We start from the raw sequence: 22,958 nt of genomic DNA, 5'->3' as shown, positions 1-22,958 counted from the left end.
CGTTATAGACTTGAATAATTGTTTTGTTCTAATGTTAGCATCATGCATGCAACCTTCGTGAAGTGAGTTAGTGTGACTAGGGCGGAGTGACGTGCTTCGCTCGCAATATTGGCGTATTCGGTGTGCGTAGGGGCGCAGCTTCCGCAATAGCTTTCGTTAAGCTTGCTTCTTCGATGTAATAGTCTTTGTGCGCAGAAGCCAACTTAAAAAAAACTCTTTCTGTTATGCGCTATATCTTGCTTCTCCACAATAAAAAATCTGTATGCGGAGAAGCACGTTTCAATAATTATCTTTGTTTTATAAATTACGCCTTCTATAAATTAGAAGTATTTATGTGTGTGCGCGCAGGGGAACCGAGTCTTAGTATCTAGCAAGAATGATCACTCCAGGCAAGTGTAACTGCATGGCAAACCGAGCATCTACCCTGCATATAACTCTACTATTCAAACGCTTTATTTTTAATCTCGAAGGGGTTCTGACAGCTTCAATTTTTCATTCTTGAAAGAGAAGAACAGGGTGTTTGTCCAAGTTAAATATTTTAGCGGAAAGTTAGGCACGTCCGAACATTACACGCGGATCAGCATAATGTAAGTACGTAATGTAAGCGCCATAATAACGGTAAACGTCGTCGTAAATAAATGAATGACAGATAACCGGTGTGGTCGGTCGGTCGGTCGGTCGGTCGGTCGGTCGGTCGGTCGGTCGGTCGGTCGGTCGGTCGGTCGGTCGGTCGGTCGGTCGGTCGGTCGGTCGGTCGGTCGGTCGGTCGGTCGGTCGGTCGGTCGGTCGGTCGGTCGGTCGGTCGGTCGGTCGGTCGGTCGGTCGGTCGGTCGGTCGGTCGGTCGGTCGGTCGGTCGGTCGGTCGGTCGGTCGGTCGGTCGGTCGGTCGGTCGGTCGGTCGGTCGGTCGGTCGGTCGGTCGGTCGGTCGGTCGGTCGGTCGGTCGGTCGGTCGGTCGGTCGGTCGGTCGGTCGGTCGGTCGGTCGGTCGGTCGGTCGTCGGTCGGTCGGTCGGTCGGTCGGTCGGTCGTCGGTCGGTCGGTCGGTCGGTCGGTGTGTCTTTCTTTCTTTCACAGGCCAAAAAATAAATAACTGAGAGCGTGGCTATGTGAGGAACCCACAACGTATGAAGAGCTGATAGAATGACCTTGTGGTATGCTGTTCTATTGAGCGCAGAGGCACGCCGCCATAGGCGCGAACGCTCACGAACCCGGCGTCTCGCCAAGCAACAGCGCGCAGGAGCCAAGGTCGAGAAGCCAGCGACACCGGAAGCGGGCGCAGTTACGCGTCGAAGTAAGCCCATGAATCCCGCTCTCTTAGTTTTCGTGAAGGGAAGCTGAGAGCACTTGAGGAAAAGTAGCTGAGTGCACTCTGTGGAAGCTTTCGGTTCACTTTTGCTTACTGTATGAGTTCCATATATGCAGTAAAGGGCCGGCGAAAAGTGCAGTGTCAGAGAAAACAGGAAGTGTCACGCGACCATAGCAGAATCGCAACCATAATTCCAGAACAGCTGCCCATTCGGCCACCCATGCCTCCGTACATGCGATGTCCATAACCCATGCCACCGCGCATTGGCTGGATTCAGCCACCGCCTCGGCAAGATAATCTCGGGGAGCTCCGTAAAGCAACGAACAAACTATTGGGGATCCCCTACAACGCCAGAAATTAACCCCACACTTTTTTTTACTTTGTCCGCATGTCACAGTTTACACGCGCAGCATCCCCTAAAAATTTCGTTGCTATACAGCTTCAATAGTTCTCTCACAATTACTTTTCGTCGACATTCTGAACGAACAGTCTCTTCGTTGTCATCATGCGCGGACATTATCCACCGTATTAGTCGCACTAACAGCGTCTCTGTTTGAGAAGGAGAGGAGGAAGAGGTTGACGATGATGATGGTTCGAAAGAGCTTAAAAGCGAATCAGGCGTCCAAACGTAATAGGCGCTCGTCTGTGTCTCATGTGCTCTTTTGTGTCTGTGTTTTTTGCGCTTCAAACTATTTCCGTAATAGGTGTCCCTTCATTCGTTCCTTCGTTCGTTCGTTAATTACTTCTTTACTTCCTTTTTTCTGCTGTAGTTCCCGCCAAATTCAAATCGGCTTAAATCGTCTATGAAGTAACTGGTTACCCGTAACAGGTTACTGAAAAATAAGTAATTCAATTACGTTGAGCGTTACTGAGCAAGAAAAGTAATCGGCCAGTTGTAATTGATTAATGTAATTGAATGATGAAATGTAAAATGTAATTGATTACAAGTGATTAATTGCATGTAATTCTTTATTCAAAAGTCTGGCTCGAACGAGCCGTTTATTCTCTTCAGTCTGGCACTTACCGATTTCCGCTGTTCATGCGTGCGGTGCGCGAGAGCGGAGCGATAATCGTTTGCTGAACAGCTTAAGAAGCTCCGCTTGGTGCTGGTGCCACATTAAGGAAACTATAGCTACATTTACATGAACGCGTGAAAGTCGGGTCGAATTGGTTTTTCGTTCCCAGAAACGGTCGTCCAGCTCACGTACACGCTGTGGGGTCGGGCCGAACAATTAAACAACGAGGTGAGTTTGGTCAACCCTTCTACAGCGGATGGGTTGTGTTGCCGAACCCGCTTAGCAAGATGAATAAAGATTAAGTCGCGTCGGGCTGGGTTAGCTCGACTTCTGATCCTACCCGCTCGCGTCGAGTTAAGGTCAACGAAAGTATACTTCTTAAAACGCGGAGGGCAGGCGCATCAGGCTTTCATGTAGGAGCTTCTCCTGCATCCTCGACTTGTCACGGACCGCAATAACTGTCCCTTTAGTGGCTCGATCGGCGCTGCGCACTGCAGCAACTGTGATGTGGCTCACCGTGTCCAGGAAACGCAGAACGTCGGGCCAATATTGTATTCGCGGTGACATTTCATAACCCAATGGAGGCCCAGCACTGCCAACAAGATCACTTGGCTGTTTAACTTTATAGTGGTTCCAACTAAGAGGCCATCATGCAAGTTCCATCGTTGGATCTCTGTATTGACCCTTTTCGCGGAGCAGTTTGCACTAAAAGAACGAGGTGGCGCTTTCGGCGGCGCGACATACGTTGCCTCAGCGAATGCGCACGAATACAAAACCGTTACTGCTTCTGTCCTGCTACTGAGCGATAAGCTGTCGGAAATGCAAACCGGGTGTTCGCTAATGCACTGTGCCCAATTCATGCTACAAAATGTGTAACGATAAAGGGAAGACGTGTGCGGTAGTTCGCTGTAAAAATAGTGATTCACATATTAAGGAATGGAATCAACCTGTGACGCCCCTACTGCATATATGGACTGCCTGCGTTGCCGGCCCTTCGCGATGCACGGCTTTCCTCGAGGATCAAAAAAGATAATTCATCAGCCAGCGCTGTATAGCTAACCTCCAAAGAAAGCACTTCAACCCAGGAACGTCGGCACTTAAGAGGGAGTACCGCTTGTTACAAAAGGAAGTAGCGCCAATTACTGGCATAGTAAGCTTCTCGCACGTTATCTACACTCATCCACGCCTACTGACATGCAAACGTACGTCCACCCTATCGCCAACGTATCAATAATAAGTGAATGAGCGCACACTTGAACCAATATGCCGAATCATGAGTGACGGTGACTACACCGACAAGACACGAATATTCGAAGCTGACCGTTTCGTGACGGTCCACAGGGTAAGCGAGGGACTAGCGATAATACATCTTTGCTACGAGCTACCACAAAGTACAGAACATTTAAATTCCAAGCTTTGTGCGCAGCAAGAACAAATCCATCGCAGCAGAGCACACCCGCGAGTGATTAGGCTGAAAATAAACAATCAGATAGTGGCCGCACCGAGGAACTTTACTGAGTCAGAAACATGACAATCCACTTCTTCAAAATGTTTGCCAAATAAAGAACGCGAAGAGTGCACACCGATCCCGATTTAATTCATAAGCGGAATGTTTCGACAGCTTAATTGGAATACATTTCTAGTCCCACTTTTAGTACAAGCACCGTATACGCTGCTCGCGCTGTTTGGACAAGGCGTAATGAGCTCTGAAAGCCCTTACATGTTCTCTAAAGATGTGGTCAAAGCTGCGTGTCCTGCACACAGCCACCGTCTACGATATGCGTCGAAACAGAGGTTTAATGCGCCGCACCAGCGTCACGCGCTTGCATTGTAAACGCGGAGGCAACGGAGGCAGCTGAGGCAAGCAATGGATGCGTGACCACGTGATCAAACATGGCCGCGCCCACGGGAGCGCCACGAAAAGGGTCATTATACGACGTGGCTGGCAATAATGGGGCCATCTCACTTGTCGCTATCGCAATCTTGGTTGTAAACTGGCGGTTCGTATAGCTACATGTTGTTAACTCGATGTCACCTGCTCTCAAATATCACCCAGTCAATGTCATTTGTCGAGCAATGTTTTCTTGTTGTAAATATCATCGCGCCGATGTTGTTAATTTTAAACCGCGTGGTACGATCTTTAAAACCGCGTGGTCAGACATGCTTGTTGCTTCCCGCAGGAAGTGGCAGCGTAGCGGCGGCAGGCGGCCGCCGGTCTTCCAACGTGTCCGGAGTCGTAGACGACAAGATACCGGCCATGGAGCGGCTCAGGCCCCGCGAGAGCCTGGCGCCCTGTTTGCCCTCCGAAGTCTCTGACAACTCCGACCAGAACGCGCCGTCAGGCACGTACATTTATTTAACCTACACCTTTACTATGCATGGAAACGGGGCACCGAGTAGTGTAGTGCACTAGGACGTACTTTCGGCGGGCACTAGAATCATTCAATCGATGTGCGTCCTTCGTATTTGTAAACTAGAGCATCATAACGTCACTACTGCATGATAATCAGTTAAAGAACCCTAGGTGGTCAAAATTATTCCGGAACCCTCCACTACGGCGTGCCTCATAATCGGAACTGGTTTTGGCACGTAAAACCCCAGAAAGAAGATAATCAGGTTCATGGTCAGATGAAGCCACCTCCAATTCTTTTAGCGGAGGTACTCTAGTCGGTTACCACAATCACTCGTTGGCTCAAATAGGCGTTTCTTTTCCACGTTTTTTTGTAGGATAGGAAAGAAATTTTCACACAACGGCACACCTGCCACAGTTTGTTGGTGTCCTGCTCATAGTGAGAGGCAATGGTAGGCGCATATCTGTGGGACGTTGGGTGCGGAGGAGGTCACAAGAGGTCGAAAGAAGTTCTATGGTATGTATATCTATGGGCCTTGATGTGTAGGCCAGAGATATAAAATCTGTATCCCATGCAGCTCGTGTGCATCTACTGTGGACCTCCTCGAGTACTCTACTATAAAGCACCTTTTCAATACCCGCTTCTCTCTAACATGTCATTCGAGCGGTCAACAGGTCTCATCGCTGCGTCGAATACTCTTGTTTTCTCTCTCTCTCTCTCCCTCTCTTTTTTTCAGGCTGTGGCTCCCATGTGCGAAAGCCTGCAGCTGCAGCTGCTGCCTATTTTGGCACAACCATCATGTGCCTGCCACGGGCTTTTCTCCGGCGTGGCGGTGCCGCTATAGCGCTTTTGCGATACGGTGTTACACTTGATCGGCCTTCCGAAGTGATTTTGAGGCCTCTGCATGGTGTATATATACGGCTGTATATATACACGCATGGTGTATATATACGGCAAGAGGTCGTACGTATACGGCTGACTCCTATTCATCACTGTGCGTCGTTACTCTTCCTTTTTTTTCCCCTTTTTGTAACGGGTAATTCCCCAAAATTTGCCTTAGAGTATTTGCCTTTTCCATGCGCTCATTTCGGCCACGATTAGGCTTGTTTGCTCAGGGGATGCTGCGAGGATGATCATTTTCTTAGCTCGCTTCCGAACTACAGCATCGATTATAACGTCCTTGCAAAGTGCCATATGAGCACGATGCTGTGCCCTATACCTGCAAGGAGCAAAGTGATCGCGTTGTGCTGATTCGGCATTTCGAGAGCACGCGCTGACCTACTGCAGCTGTACATAGAGATAGAGATAGAGAAATACACCTTCAGGAATAAAGTGTCATTCAGGATAACACTAAGGGCCAGTCCGGTTGGGTTGGTGCGTTGAGTGCAGGAAACACAAGGCAGGTAGCGAAATTTATATATTGTTCGATACTTGTACGTAAGCGACGCTGCATCAGTGTGGTCTATATGCCTGCGCTCCAAGGCTCGTAGAAAACGTGCATTATAAAACATGCGTTAACTTATGTTATGGTGGCCGGTCACTCTTCATGCTCATGATGCAGGCAAATCTTCAGCCGGCCCCAAGGGGTCGCTGTCTTCGGCCGGCGCCGCCTCGGCAAAGCCCTGTACGCTCCCGTCGGCAACCAAGAAACGAGGTACGCAGTGCAATAACATGTGGTATACGTCGAACTCGAACCCCCTCCAATCTCTCACCATTATGCCGAGCAAGATTATAAATATATTGCGCTGCAATGGCGCACACGCACGCACGCACAGAGGTCTAAATAAATAAATAAAGAAATAAATAAATAAATAAATAAATAAATAAATAAATAAATAATCAAACAAGGATATCCCAGTATTCGTGAGCAGCGCCGCACAACTGCACTATACCATTATTATTATTATTATTATTATTATTATTATTATTATTATTATTTATTATTATTATTATTATTATTATTATTATTATTATTATTATTATTATTATTATTATTATTATTATTATTATTATTATTATTTATAGGGCCCGCAAGGGGTATCTCGATCTCAGAGTTGCAGAGAAACTGCCTTTCCTTAATTCTTCACCTTTTCGCAGCAGACCACCCATATATATAGATCGCTATAATATATGTTGGTGTACGGCAGTGTTATTTCCGTAGTCTATACACACCTACAGCTGTTTATCCGCACGGGCGCCTCGTTGCACATCACTCCTGCGCAGGGTCTCTGCTGGAACGCCTGTCGAACGCCATCATGCCCAAAGCAAAGCGCAACGACAGCGCGGCTGCCAAGCACTCGAGCGGGCCCGTCGAACGAGTGGTGCCTCCGAACGCCGACGTGCACGAAGGGAGCCCTTCAAGCGGTACATCATCAACAACTTGATTTGTGCGAGTCGGTTCATCCAGAAGGTGTGCGTTTGAGCAGCGTGATGGGACGAGGGCCAAGACATACACGAAAGAACTATAGCGTTGACTACCAACTAAACTTTATTGGAAGGAGCATGAGCCGCTAATAGCCATCTTGAAAACAAGAAAATAATCCGGCCTGACACGCATGAATACAGGTGACACTTCACAGGTGTTAATCCAGAAATGACATATATTATTGCGTGTAGACAGGCTCAGTGACATGGCGCTGATGCCCTTATCGTTGGCTTTTCATATACATGCAGTTACATCATATAATTTCTCCTTCTACATTACTGTTGTGTGTGTGTTTGCCCTCGTCCCCATCTCGCTAAAATCAAAATTAAATTAAATTCTGGGATTTTACGTGCACTAAAACCACGATTTCATTATGAGGCACGCCGTGTAGTGCCTCATAATCCGGATTAAATTTAATCACTTGGGCTTCTCTAACGTGCACCTAAATTTAAGTGCAGAAGGGCTTTTTTTTAACTTGTATTGCTTCACAAATGTTGGCGGTGGTGGTCGAAAGCTCGCGTCTCGTTCACTTTGTATATACCAATATTGGCATGGAAGGGTTCAAATGTGTGACTAACATGACTGATAGGTCATGACACCAATAACATCACATGCTTGTCAGTTACGTCACGCTTAGCGATAATAAATCACGTGTGGCCCATACCCACATTGCATATGCACGTATGAGCCAGGGACAAGAAAGAAGGAAGGAAGGAAAGAAGAAAGTAAGAGCATGTGCGGGAAAAGCTGCGCCGGCGCCGGATAACGTGACGCGCACGACCAATCAGGGTCATTTGGTGTGGGTCATTTGGTGTGTCGCGGGGAGGGAAAGGGAAGGAGCAAGCGCCTTGTCCTGTCGTCGTTCTTGTGTCCGTTGTTTTGCGCTAAACAAAGTAATTATGAATTCACCCCAACTAGCCCGCCAACGCATTGTGCTGATGGAAAGGGGATTGGCGCGCGCTCCGCCGGGCTTCCCTCGCCTCAGATCAGTTTCGGCGTCCGGACGGGAAGGCGGCGCGTGGTTCGTTCCGCCGAGGAGCATGCTGTATTTGAGCAACGACGCAGCGAACTCGCAGGGGAAAGGGCTCGTCGTCGACGTGTCGATTCTAGCGTGAGGCCTTCCGAAGCCCAGGCGAAACGTCAGCGAAGAGCCGCGGATCCCGGGTTGCGGGAGCACGATGTTGAGGGCAAACATCGGCGAAGAGCCGCCGACCCTGAGTTTAGAGCAAACGAAGCGGAACGCCTGCGACAGCGTCGTCTTGCCACAAGCGTCGCTTGCCCCCATTTTCTCGACAGGAGAAGGGCTCTGAGTTTTTGCGTTTCGTCTCCATCGAAACGCGGCTGCCACCGTTATCGAACCCGTGACCTCGAGCTCAGGAGCACAACGTATTATCCACAAGGCACCACAGCGGGGTTCCTATCGCGCTGCTTCAATAGACCTGCACGAGGATTACTGGCAGATCCAGAGGGGGAAGGGGAGAGGCTCTTCCCCTCGCCCCTTTTACAGCGAAGTTGTATATTGGTAGACGAAACCAAAAACCGTACGTCCGATGTGCGCAGCAACTATTACCATCAGCAATGGCTCGAGCGTCGTCTTTTTCCCCAGCTGGCACGTTGGCGTGCCATTGCTCCCGCGTTCGTCGTCGTCGTCTTCTTCCACAACTGGCTCCGACGCCACTCATCATTCCAGCGTAGAATTTCACTCCTCTTCTGTCGGCGTAATGGGGAGGCCGCGTTTACGGGAGTATGCGCCATTGCTTAAGGGGGTATGAGTCATTCATTGTCTTACGTGACGGACAGATTTAATTTTCAAGCAATTGAATTTTGAAGAATCGCAAGCGGCTATGGCGGGCGGATGCCACGCCGCCGAGCAAACTCAAGACATTGAACGCAAACGACAACGGCGGACTGCGGGCAGTCGAACATGTGTTTAACGTCATTAACAAACACAAAGACGTAACCAATAATCAATGCAATAAATGTGAAAGACTTTAATGAACCGTCGGGATTAACCCAGTGATAAACACCGGGGCTGCACGTTTCAGCTTCGCTGGTTAACCATTTGTACGGAGTGCTTGGGCGGTGTTTTTTTTTTCCTTTTTTTTTTTAACAGCGAAGCTGTTTAAGCTGGAGGTAATCCGGTGGTTTACGCAGAAAACGCCTCCACCTGGCGATGACGTCACGGGCGTCGCCTAGCAACGGAGCGCCACCTCCTCGCCCCGCCACTGGGGTTTTACGTGCCAAAACCAGTTCTGATTATGAGGCACGCCGTAGTGGAGGGCTCCGGATTAATTTTGACCATCTGGGGTTCTTTAACGTGCACTACAACGCAAGCACACGGGCGTTCTCGCATTTCGCCTCCATCGAAATGCGGCCGCCGCGGCCGGGATTCGATCCCGCGATCTGCTGACTAAGCCACCGCGGCGGGTTTAGCCTTGCCTAACATCCACAGCAGCGCCGCTCGCTCCTCCGCCGTAAGGTCCCTAGATATATTTTTTTTGCTTTCTTTAAAAAAGAGCAGAACATCTAGGGACTTTACCCCGCCGTAGCTCTGCCTAGCTTCTCCCCACAGCCGCGCGGGGGCGAAGCTAGGCAATGACGTCACTCCAGAGTATATAGCTCCACGTCGCCGAGTGCGCGGAGACACAGTTTACCTCGTGAGCTTGCGCCGAGCACATGGGTCGTCCGAAGAAGATCGTCACGCCTGAAGAAGAGCCGGAGCGGCGCGAAAAGCACCACGCTGTCACTCGAGAGCGACTCCGAAGACTTCGCATCGATCCTGAGTTTCCCCAGCACAGCCACCTAAAGCCTAGAAAAGCCAAGCTACTAGAAAGGCCAAGTTAAAGCTAATGAAAAGGCCAAATAAAAGCTAACAGAGAACCAAGTTAACGCTAAGAGAGAACGAAGTTAAAGCTAATGAAAAGCCGATTTAAAGCTAGGGGGGCTACCAGCTTCGCTGTTTGCTCAGACTGCGCACCACTCATGTGAAGCTGCCCTGCATTTTTTTCTTTATTTCGATGAGGGACAGATACACAGCGCTGTTTGTGTCCCCTTTCTATCTCATGTGTCTTCGCGCCGAGTTAGTTCTGCTTCCGAAAATGCCATATCGACCAGCAAGCTGCTATCTCTCCAGTTCATTCGCTCGTTCGGTCGTTAGTTCGTATTTATTTTGCTATGGGCGGCAGTCGGAAAGGGCTGCAGTGACTTAGTCCAGAACGCAAGCGTCTATATCTACTGCCAGTACGGTACCGATACTTCTGGAATATACGCTTTAATTTCTCCTATATTGTAGCCAGTAATTTATTCATAATCAACATGCGCAATTATTTATCCTAATTACAAACAAATATTAACGTGTATAATTAATTCACTAATTGATAACTGGTGCCTTTTGCAGTCAAAGGCTCTACTCCCACCAAAGCGGTGGCCGTGCCCACGGATCCAGCCGACACCAAGAAGTCTCCTCAAGTCTGTAACAGCGCGGCGGATCCCAGTGATTCGGCTACTCCAGTGGACGCGTCATCAAGTAAAACAGTATTTATCCAGGAGAGGAACTACAAAGCGCGGAATCCGCTCCTGACGATGTTCATAAAACCCGGAAATCTCATCTTTGTAACAGCTTGTAACCGGTTATCGTTCCACCCAGAAGTTTTACAGGGTATTTCAGCGAACACTTTCAAAAATTCTTAAAGGTTGCCTGTGGCAGATAGCACAATTCTAGTTCGTAAGCTGGTCCGCTCGAAGAGGCGGACATTACTTGCATAAGAAATTGAAATGCATATTAGAAAATTAACAAAAATTCACTAATTAAGTTTTTAACTAATTACCTGATTGCCCATATTGCAATTTACAAATCGTAGCCGTGGAGTTCGCAAGGCGGATCCACTTGGAACAAATTCTCGCGATGACACCAGTTTCGAGATATTAATTCCCGAACTTTGCGGAGAAATGCATTGGCGTTCCAGTTAGTTTGTTAAAAAAAAAAAAAAAAAAAAAAAAAAACGTCGCTTTATGCATTGAAGCACACAATTAACTGGAACGCCAGTGCATTTATTTCACCGCAAAGTTCGGGAATTAATATCTCAAAACTGGTGTCATCCTGAGAATTCGTTCCAAGTGGATCCGCCATGCGAACTCCACGGCTACAATTTGTAAATTGCAATGTGGGCCATCAGGTAATTAGTTAAAAAGTTAATTAGTGATTGTTTGTTGATTAGTCGATTATGCATTTCAATTTTTCGTGCAAGTAATGTCCGCCTCTTCGAGGAAACCAGCTAATTAACTAGAATTGGGCTATCTGCCACAGGCAACCTTAAATAAATTTTGTAAGTGTTCGCTGAAACACCCTGTATATATTATCAACAGGAACAAGCGATCGCTTTCTCGTGAGAGCTTCTATTACATGAGGACAGTGAAATAGTTTTTCTCGACCAGACCGAATCGATTAGGTTTGCTGCATTTGAAAGAAAACGTTAACGTATAGTGACTATAGGAAGCAGCTAGATGTCTTACTTGGGCCGTGATTTCTTTTAATTCTTGAAAATTGCGAAATAAAAAAAATATCGCAGTTATCAAGGTATCTGTAATTCTGTAATAAATGACAGTGTCACAATTATTTATAATTCACCTACTAAGAAATATAAAGCGGACAATACTGATGTATTATACAACACTCTGTAATCTAACATTAATTTGCGAGTATGAAGTTTTCAATGCCCTTATAAACAGTGTAACAGTTTCGCAGTTTCGCGTAAGCTGTAAGCTCGTATATCAAATTTAGATGCGTTAACAGTTGCAGTCTACTGAACTGCGATATCGCTTTTAGATGACGACTTACGGATTTGTAAACTTCCTGCTTCAATTTTATTTTATTTTTTTAGAAACCGATATTCGGCAATTTTTTGAAAAAGGTATGAGTCCTAAACCAAAACTTGGCTTCCTGAAATTGTTAGAACTTAAATTAAGCCCCATCATGTTCTCTCTCAGATCAAAAAATTTTATTCAAGTCGCTCCAGCGATTATCTCGGGGGAGAATTTAAGCCTTTTACATGTATTTGAATAGGTAAATCGGGGTAAGCGCCGCAATAAGGCTTATTAAACTTCAATTGAGAGAGAGTTCTTGAATTGAAGACAGTGGCGTTTTGCCAGCTTGCGTATCACAGCGGACATACTATACGTACATATTTACAGGAATTTAACGGACACTTATTCTGACAACACGGAAGGAAGGAAGACGATACACTGCTCAGCAAATGCGTCGTCTTCCTTTCTTCCTTCCTGTCATCATTCATTCATTGATTTCATCCTTGTCATACTTTCTTCCTTCCTCGCTACATTCCTGTCCATTCATTCATTTCATCCTTCCTGTCAACCTTCGGCCCTTTCTTCTTTCCTCCTTTTCCAGTCATCATTTATTCATTCATTTCATCCTTGTCATACTTACTTCCTTCCTCTCTACATTTCTGTCCATTCATTCATTTCATTCTTCCTGTCAACCTTCCTCCCTTCCTGTCATCATTCATTCATTCATTCATTCATTCCAACCCCCCCCCCCCCCCCCTGTCATCATTTATTCATTCATTTCACCCTTGTCATACTTCATTCCTTCCTCCCTTTCTACATTCCTGTCATGATTAACTAATTCATTCATTCATTCATTCATTCATTTCATCCTTCCTGTCTTGTTTCATTTGATACTTACTTCCCTTCCTCGTCAAAACGAGTGTCTACTGAATTACGAGAGATCTCGCTGACCTGTGGCGATCGCATGCAGGGTTGCCGGCTCGCCGGGTGTCGTGCGCGTCCCCCGCCGCCGACGCCGAGGAACGCGACGCTCTTGGTGCCGCACGAACGCGTTCTCAGCAGCAGGCCCCGCAAGTGCCTGCAACTGCCACCGACGCCGAGACATGCCCGGGTGAGTTTGGCACCCGAAAAGGAGTCCGTGCACGAAACGGCTGTATTCTCACCACGTATGCGCACTATCAACAATCGTTCGCACCTCTTTGGGGCGTTATATAGTGGGTGCACACTCGTCACGTGTTAACGTTCCTCTAAAATAAACTTGGTGCTGATTTGCCCCTCGGCTATAACACTCTTGCGTTTAAGGATATAAAAACAAAAATATTGTTACGCTGCGCTCGCGTCAGGAGAAGCGTCAACGGCAGCAATACTGACAGTCGCTTCTGAGTCAGAAGTGGCCACCTTCACTCCAGTCGGCGGTAAAACTTGTTGCATAGACGTGTTCACCGTCCACACGTGAGCACGACCATCTAAACATTCTATAATGGATCGAGGAACTAGAATATGTTTTTAAACTTCCTAAAATACTTCCTGCTTGTCCACGTCAGATACTTTTGGTCATGGTTCGTCCCTAATCAAGTGATTTCGAAGAGAAATTTCACCAGCTCCACAATCTAACAATGCACCACATTCACCAAGAAAGTCAATCCCAAGGGTGAGGTTGTGAGTGGTGTGTTCCAACACAATAAATTCAGTTGGAAAATCTTGTCCACCAAAACTCACTATAGCAGAGCAAACACCAACGGGCCGCAGGGTTTCAGCCCCAACTCCACGAAAAGTAGTCTTCCGGTCCCACGCGAACATAACCTTGTGTTCAAGACTATTTTTAAAGAAAACACTCATATTATAACTGAAACTGTAGCACCAGTATCCACTATAGGCATCAATATTTTGTTTCAGATTCAAGTTTATTGCTTCATTAGTGGTATATATATATATATATATATATATATATATATATATATATATATATATATATATATATATATATATATGCAGTAGAAGTTATATAGAAAGAAGTCCCACAGTTAGAAACTGCAGCGCGGGACCTCTTTCACAGACCATCAACAACACAGACACACTTTGTTGTTGAGCAAGGCGACAGGCGGAGGACTACGTGACCGTCCCGCGACCTCACATGGAACACACGTGCATGGAAGCGACACTCAAATTGCTGCTGCAATGAAAGAAGCTGTAGTTGAAAATTGTGTTTTATATGTCCGACTACCTGGTGCGCACCGAGATGCGTGACACGACAGTTTGACCGTGTCGTCTGTCGCAGCCCCATCATGTTTACTTGCCACAACAAAGTCGCCAAAGAAGACAACTAATTCATTTGTGCCCACCAAAAAACATTTGGTCTTACCATTTAGCCATGGGACAAACGAAGCACACTTTATACACCCATACGGGTGTTAAAAGTTTCCGTGTGATAAGTAAAAATTGGAGGACGCAAGAGTGGAACGCGATAGCGTTATCAGGCCCCGTTGTAAGCTGGCTTTCCCACTTCAACACAAAACGTGGGAAAGCCAGTTTACAAAGAAGCTTACACCGATCCCCTTAAAGTCGGCTTCACTTTTAAACAGAAATGCATTGCTGGGAAGACGTTTTATCAGGGGCATATATATTAAATTAGATTTAGGTGCACGTTAAAGAACCCCAGGTGGTCCAAATTTCCGGAGTCCCCCACTACGGCGTGCCTCATAATCAGAACTGGTTTTGGCACGTAAAACCCCATAATTTAATTTAATATATTAAAATGTGAAGGCCCTAGCACATTTTTAAATTATTTTATTAATTGTTTGCTATTGCTTCGACGCGCGCGTGTGTCCAAAACGCATTAGGCCGGCGAAGTCCCAATTTGACCTGCCGAGGAAGCGAGCGCCATCTGGATATCATTTTCGCAACTACCCGAGCGCACAGCTTTATAGGTCTGTTAGAAATGCTGGAAAAGGGGTTTGTGTTTGAGTTTCCTCGTAACAGAATTATGTTTTCTCGTACATTCAAATTACAATCCGACGCCACCATGTCTGTATAGGTTGTGGTTAAGTCGTAGTTTACTGTTTATCTGACGGATTTCACCGTGAGAAATTCAATTTTTGTTCACCGAAACCTTGCACCTTGTGGAGGGCCTGCGCGGTTGGAGTGGTTCGGGATGATTTTCTCCGCCACGGACGCCGACATCGCACGCCGACGCCGGATTTTATGCGACACAGGGCCCCCTTAGCGCTATCGCGTCAAAAATTGCACCTTTGAAGCTTACACTTTGAGAAAGGTTTGCACCCTTTGGGGCTTATCTTGCCGCAAAACGATAATCGTCATTTATCTTGCGTGTCTTTACTTTCTTTAACGCGGCGCGCCATCGGTATACTTCCAGCTCACGAAGGGCATGCAAGTTATCAGCGTGACATAACATTCTTGAGAGGGAACGCAAGCAGGTCAGGTGATGATTATCGTTTGGGGACAAGATACGACCCATGGGGTGTAACCTTTCATGTCCCCCAACAACAATCGTGATCTATCTTGAGTGCATTTCCTTTATTTAACGCTGCGCTCCCGGTATACTGTCACGAACGGCATGCACGTGTAAACGCGGCATTGCGTTCCGTCAGGAAAGTAGCTATGTATGTGTTAAATAAAGGAACTGCATGTACTCAAAATTTCCGCGATTGTCCACTCTAAAAAGTGATTACACTTTACTTACTTTGGGGCTTATTTCATATCAGAATAATAATCATCTATCTCGCGTGAATTTCCTATCTTTATCATACACTTTGCGCTCGCAAGTTTCCTGTCAAGAATGCTATATCACGCTGATACGCGCCTGCGCCGTTCGTGACCTGAAAGCACCGGTAGCGCCGCGTCAAAGAAAGGAAGAAAAGGCGTGCAAGATACGCGACAATTATTGTTTGGGGACAATATAAGCCCCAAATAGTGCAAAAAAGATCTTGTGGTGTGCGTTCGCACACTATATTAAGATGTTACACCTTTCGGGGCGTATACAGAGGATTTATGCTCACCGTACATGCGCACGCTTTTACAGGGGCTTTTGCGTCACCCATATATATGAGTGCGGAAATTCTGTCCATATCAGGGCACTGCTAAGAATTCGCACCATTTTTTACACTCCTACGTTGTACGAAAAAAAAAAAAGTGTGAAGTTTTTGGGCGTGGATTATACACGACGCAAAATGCCTAAAATTCTCAACCGTGTCATCGGCATTCTGTTGTTTTGTTTGTGTACGAGAAAGAAAGAAAGAAAGAAAGAAAGAAGAAAGAAAGAAAGAAAGAAAGAAAAGAAAAGAAAAGAGCTGCACGCTTTACTGTGACCGCCGACACGAAGCCGTCATTTTCTCTCTTACTCTGCCATTGGCTCTATATAGTTTTAAATGACTAATCATCAGTCTATCAACACTTAAGCTGTCAAGCGATTACATTCTACAGTCATCGCTGTGCACATCTAACTTTATCACATGAACAAACCTTACACGGTGTTGTGTAACATTGCAGGTGCCGGCCATTGAACGTCACTCACACGGGATCGTCGGCCCAACCTTGATCTCGAAAGGTGCCTGGAAGGGCGCTTACTTCCAACGAACTTCGATATACATTTACGATATGTTCAAGGCACTGCAGGCTCATAGTCCATACATGATGTTTGCTCCCTGGCCGATGCCGACTGGAACTCACACTCGCGCCAAAGTTCTGTCTTCGTTTTTTAAAAATTTATTTATTTAAATTGTGATACATAGTGATTTCGAAATGGATAGAAATGTATGTGTTCGCCTGTTAAAGTCAATTAAATGTTTGTTCGTCCCTAATCTGCGAATGCACTATGTATTGCATGAATCCTTGCCCTCGTCTGTATGATCGCCGCGGTGGCTCAGTTAACAAAGGCGTTGCGCTGCTGAGCGCGAAGTTCGAATTCCGGCCGCGACGGCCGCATTTGGATGGAGGCGAAATGCAAAAACGCGCATGTGCTTGCGTTATAGTGGACGTTAAAGAACTCCAGGTGATCAAAATTAACCCGGAGCCCTCCACTACGACGTGCCTCATAATAAGAACTGGTTTTGGTGCGTAAAACCGCAGAAAGAACCCCTCGTCTGTATATTGGCTGTTTAATTTAATGTTAACAAAATTATAAATTATGCATATATCCAAGTAACACTTTGCAATCTACGCGAAGCGAAGCTTTCGTGAAACGGTTAACCAAATGCTACAAAAGTGTTTATGTTCTGCTGCAACGGGTTTTCTATATCATGGCGATCACGTGCCTGCCCGGCCAATCAGCGAGACGCGGAACCCCCCCATGTGACCCGCACAGCCGTGGATTACACAGCCTCCGGGATCGAGCCACTTTTCATCACGCCATCTCCGGGATGCATATATTGAAAATCTAGAAGGCACAGCTCCTAGAAACCGCGGTTGAGTGCGATTGACTGAAACACCGCCGTCGACGCTCTCATTTCACACCGTAGCAACGCGCCGCCATATTGTGCTTGGTGCCCGCGACGCACGACTCGCGATGGTTTACGTTCCCAGGCGTTGGGTTAGGCGTTAGGCAGTGCGGTGTACTCTACAGCGTTTGCTAAGGGCGTCGCGGTGTCGAGCGTCGGCGGCGGTGTTTCAGCCAATCGCGTTCAACCGCAGTTGCTAGGCGCTGTGGCTTCTAGATTTTCAAAAAAAAAAAAAAAATTAGCAGTGGCTTAGCTCGGCTATGCCAGGATATACGCAGCGTGAGCTAAGTCGGCCACATCGTTCAGAACCGGTAGACCTTGTGGCATGGGCGGGTAACGATACCCATTGGTAACGCTAAAGAGTGGAATCTTCTGCTTAACGAGAAAGTTCTTGCAAGTTGTACAAACCCGCGCCACGGTTTCACCGCACTCAGGCGGTGCCGCTAAGCTCAACGTTTCATGCGTGGCACTACTTACCGGCGTCAAGTCTTTCATCTACCCCAGTCTTTCACACACGTCGCACACATATCCAAACGGATTGTTTGCGAAGTCCGTCTCGAAGGTCCGAGTCGCACTGGCGCTTTCGCTGAGTTTCACAGTATAGTCAGTCAATCGGCGAGCCTTGACGTCATCGACGGCGTCTTGTTGTTGCTGCTGCTGAGATGGTCGGGCACGTGCTCAGCCTCTTGGCGACGCCGCTTTGCTAGACGTTCCTCCCTTTGCTCCGGTGTCTCCGCAGCACGTTTAGCTTTCTTCTGTACGTTCTTCCTACACTCAACCGCTAATTGCCAGGCAACTACTTCGGGATCCGTTGAGTTAAGCTTCTCCGCTCTTCTGCGCCGCTGAGCACTAATTTCGCTCTCCTTCTCCATGTGCTGTTTCCTGACATTGCCTTTACCCCGCAACATGCACCCAGATTACCACCAAGGAAGAAGAGCAGCCCGAGCTAAAGCCCCGAATGAACGCTATAGGAGCGCAAGGGAAGCCTACTTCGTTGACGCTGCGGGCCCAGTTATATATAGGGATTTCCACAGTAGCTGTCATCCGCCAAAATCAGGTAGTTGACAGTCTATCAATAAGATGCTCGGATGCATCGATTGTAGAAGAAACCGCGATCGGCCTTGCAGCAACACACCGACTTACCGACTCTAAGGTACCATATAGGAACTACATGAGAGGACTAATTTCACATCTAGCTCACGCTATCCTATGACAGGCACGAACACGAGCCACGAGAAAGCGGCTCATCTGGGTGGCGGGTCACCAGGGGGTAGCCGGAAACGAGTTAGCACACAACTCAGCCCGAGCCTTCCTTCCCCGGGCTCTGCCTACCAACCCCTCAGACCGCGGCATTCAGTTACCAACACCTATTACAACACACGCAGATGTACTGCAACTATATCGCCTGCGCAGGCAAACTCTACCTCATCCCGCTAAGGGACTTACTAAAGCAGAAGATCGAGACTCGTCTGCGCAGGCTTCAAACTATGTCGTACGGCAGCCCGGCCATGCTGGCCAAAATAAATCCCGAACATTTTAACGCTACCTGTAAATTCTGTGGCGGCCGTACTGACCTGTACCACATGGTCTGGTCGTGCCAAGCAAACAGCAGCATAGAGCAAATTACGCAGCCGACGTGGGAGGGGTGGGAGGAGGCCTTGTCCAGCCCGGCTCTCGAGGACCATCGGAGCCTCGTGAAGCGGGCGCGGGTGGCAGCCCTGTCCAACGGAGTCCCGGAATAGGGACCCGCCCGATCCTCTCCAGCAATAACGAATACAGCAAATAACTTTCAATAAATGTTTTATTAATTCATTCCATGGCTATACCACACTGGCAAATGCCCAGCGCAAACGCCCGGCGCGCCAGCTGTGCGCCGGGTGACGTCACTGTTCCTCGCGCATGCGCAGCACGGCTCTCCAGGAGCCACGCGAAACTGCTCAACCTCGGATAGTGTAGCTCACGCTGCAAAACACCGAGGGGAAAGCTAAAATATAGAGTAATTGATCCTCGGTAGACTTATTGTTGATTCCTGAGCCCAAGCGGGCCGATAGAGTGTAGAGAGACTCGGCGAGTACGGTAGGCCTAACCTTCGGTGGAAGCGAACGATCTCGGTGTGAGTACCTGACGAATGCTAAAATGTTTGCATTTGAGCCTCAGAACCTTTTAACTATTATTTTTTAGTACACTAGGGAAAGCTGAGGCACACGAATCGCCCCAGCTTTGTTATCGGTTCGATAATATCAATTAACGGCAGAGTTTCTGGGGTACGGTCGAGCTCGTCTGAACGACTGCTGGGTTTCGTGTCGACTGCACAACACTGCGATAGCTCGCAGTCATCGGTTGCGCAGTAACTACTAGAAATCGAGGCGTTACCTGCGTTTGCGTAATTTTCTTCAGGAATATAGCTATCCGCACGGTCAAAAATCTGCCAGCCCTTCCACTGGGGTGGAGATGGAAGACCAGCGAAGCTGTACTATGGTGGGAATTATGTATTTCCAATTATGACTGTTAAAATGTTATGGTGTAATTGGTTATTCGAACTATTAAAGAATGAGACATATATATGATCCGGTGGTTTTCATTTATTTAGTGACCATAGGGACCATGGCCTTATGGTCGCTACGGCACACCGCAGGAGGGTGTACGGCAAAGGTTGGCACGTTCTTCATAAACACGTCACTAACGCCGCCTGCGTTCAGTGCGAATGCGGGCAAAACGCCGCCGCCATCGACAACAGTTGTGCGCGTTGTTTGTGTGACCGCACACAACCGCTGTCAAAACGCTGGCTACGTGACGAACGGTTAAACGCCGTTGTCGACACTGGAGCCCAGAGCGAGTCGGCGGCAGAGGCCGGCAGGACTGCGCGCATGCGCCGCAGAAGAGCGGGCATGCACACGAACAGTCTAGGATGCCTAGCTGCCCTCCTTGCCCACTACTCCGCTTCCACTGGGAAGTCGCGTTTGCTCTCCGCCGTGCGTTCGCTCCCCGTGAATGCGCGTCCCTCGCCCTCGGGCGCTTTCACTCGCACATTCAGCACACGGCCAATGAGAGTTTTTTTTTTTTTTTTTTTTTTTTTTTTTTTGCCGGACGCGACGATCGAAAGGTGAGCCCTTAACAGCTTCGCTGTAAAACATTCGTTCCGAAAGTCGTGTTGGTTCGCCGTGGTTGTGTGGGTGACGCGGGTGGCAGCTTCCAGCGCCAACATAAAAATCCTAGCAGTGCAGGGGGTCCTCGCCGCAGCGCGTCTACACGCGACGCAGCCTCCGCGCATGACGCCGTACGCGCCCAGGTGTGGTGCGAAGCGTGCGGACGCGTTCCAACGCGTACATCTGGGGCGCGATCTTGTACGCGTTTCAAAATGGAACGGAGGCGTTCCGTTCCATCGAGCCGCACACGATTGGTCAATTTGAACGTCGCGGTTGAAATTGGCCAATCGTGTGTGGCTCGATGTAACGGAACGCCTCCGTTCCATTTTAGAACGCGTACAAGATCGCGCCCCAAGTTGGGGACACCATGTCGAATGTTGAGGCGGCTCGGACGCTACGTTCGAAGGAGAGAGACACGTCTACTCGCTTGAGCGTCGCAACATCAAGCAAGTGTCTTTACTGCAGCGTCGCAATCCCTGCCCCGACACAAGCGGCGCCACCAGACAGCTCCTAGAAACATAGGTGGAGACCACAACAGTTACGACTCGCCTGTCATGTGTAAGAGGCTTGCGGCGCAGAAAGGAAGAAGAGGACGATGAGCACGTCTCCGTCCGAACGGCACGAGCCCTCGAGGCGCGTGACCCGAGCCGTGATCGAGGTAGGAGCGTCGCTGAGCTGGCATTATCGACGTGGCTCTCGGCCAAGAAGGTTGTAGCGTCAACTTCGCACTGGCGGACGGCAGCCATAGAGGTTCGGTCAAGTCCGTGACGCTGGCAGTCCAGGGTGTGGCCGTCGACCTCGGCGACTTTCGAGGGAGGCTCCTGGGACCGGCTCGTCGGCACTCGAAGAAGAAACGAGGCGGGAGCAGCAGCGGAACCTGGAGTTAGGCCTAACCTGTGGGGCCTGGTTGCCACGTCACCGACGGCGTTCGGGACACCAGCAGCAGACACGCTTCGGACTTGGAAGATGTGCGACAACAAAAGACAGTAAGAACGCTCCTTTCTTGTAGCATCTCAGCCATAAGCTAGGGTTACCAGACAGTTTTAGTTTAGCGTTTGCAACCAAACGTAAACGCATTACGTACGTAAAGAAATAGCGTCGTCCTCACTGCGCATGCTCCGAACGTTATTGGGTTGCTCTGGTCTACGTGCGCTATGATTGGCGCACGTAGACAAATTGGCCCACCTTAGTTGGCCAATTTGTAAAGGCGTTTATTGCACGCAGGCGTAAGGGCCGATAGTTGGATCATGCAGTTCAAAAAACCGCGAGCGCGAGCAGCGTAGTCCGAGCGATGCACTGGAGAGACTGACCCACTAGGCAGCGCTGGTAAGGATGCCCCACTGCATCGTCCCTCTTCTTCACTACAATTACTCCGGGTACGAAAAAGGAAGCAGTCCGGCGACCTAACAGTTCGTCACTATTAGTGGATCATAATACGGTTTGAAGCGCTCGATGTTGACAATGTCGCGTCCGCGTCGGCGCATGTCCGAAGATGGTTCAACGGGCGCTATCACACAGTTGACGGGTGATGCATGCCCGATGATGCGGTAGGGACATTCATACTTGGGCATCAACTTGGAAGACAGACCAGGTGCAGCGGAAGGAACTGAGAGCCACACAAGCGCTCCAGGAAGAAAGGTGGGCGCAGAGGTGGCGTCACCGCGAGTGTTCTTCAGACGCTCTTGGTCATTGGAGGTAAAGGCCCGGGCGAGGTCGCGGCACTCTTCAGCATGTCTCACCGTATCAGAAATGGGCGCACATTCAGATGCGCCGGGCCGGTATGGTAGCATTGTCGATGGAGGAACATGGTGGCGTTGGTTGGGCAAGACCTCGGCGATTTCTTGCTCGATGGCGCGGCGGAGCGGAGGCACGATAGTCGAAGCGGGCTGTGGCACATGCGGCGGCGCAAAGGGTATCAAGGAGAGTTGGCGTGCTACTTCCTCCCGAATGAATGCTTTCATGTCCGCAAGCAGTGCGGTCTGGTCGAAGGTGGTAGCTAGACCAGCGATGTGTTCGTCGCGTGATGAAGACCGACGAGTCAACGAGCGCTGCCTAAGTAGCTCCTCGATACTTTGGCATAGCGTAACGATCTCTGACGGATTGTGGATTCCTAGCGAGCAGCATGTTGAAAGCGGCGTCCTCGATTCCTTTCATAACGTTTCTGATTCTGTCCGATTCCGACATCGTCGCGTCCACGCGCTTACACAAGTCCAGGATATCTTCCAGTCCAGGACACAAGTCCAGGATATCATAGCTAGTGAAGGACTGTACCGGCTGTTGGGCTCGTTCTCCCAAGCGGCATTCTGCTCGCACCTTGCGCGCAGCAGGACGACCAAACACAGCTATACTAATGAGGTCCTGAACGCGGACCATGTCGCAACTTCCGTCTCGTGGTTGTACCAGAGTCTTGCCACGCCGGCGAGGTAAAAGAGCACGTTGCTTAGTTTCGCGGCATCGC

At 48.6% G+C, this 22,958-nt stretch overlaps 1 protein-coding gene across 1 annotated transcript in view; it reads left to right on the top strand.

Annotated features, from left to right (window-relative positions):
- The first annotated feature begins 21,093 nt into the window (after nt 1-21,093).
- LOC119462680 (uncharacterized) overlaps nt 21,094-22,958 on the top strand; it is a 44,438-nt gene continuing 42,573 nt past the window's right edge. Inside the window, exon 1 of the mRNA XM_037723984.2 lies at nt 21,094-21,486. The gene's annotated coding sequence lies outside the window, so the exon portion shown is untranslated. The remainder of the gene's footprint in view (nt 21,487-22,958) is intronic.

This window comes from Dermacentor silvarum, chromosome 8, assembly GCF_013339745.2.
Source record: "Dermacentor silvarum isolate Dsil-2018 chromosome 8, BIME_Dsil_1.4, whole genome shotgun sequence".
Lineage (NCBI taxonomy): Eukaryota > Metazoa > Arthropoda > Arachnida > Ixodida > Ixodidae > Dermacentor > Dermacentor silvarum.
This window is presented reverse-complemented; position numbering and strand designations above follow the sequence as displayed.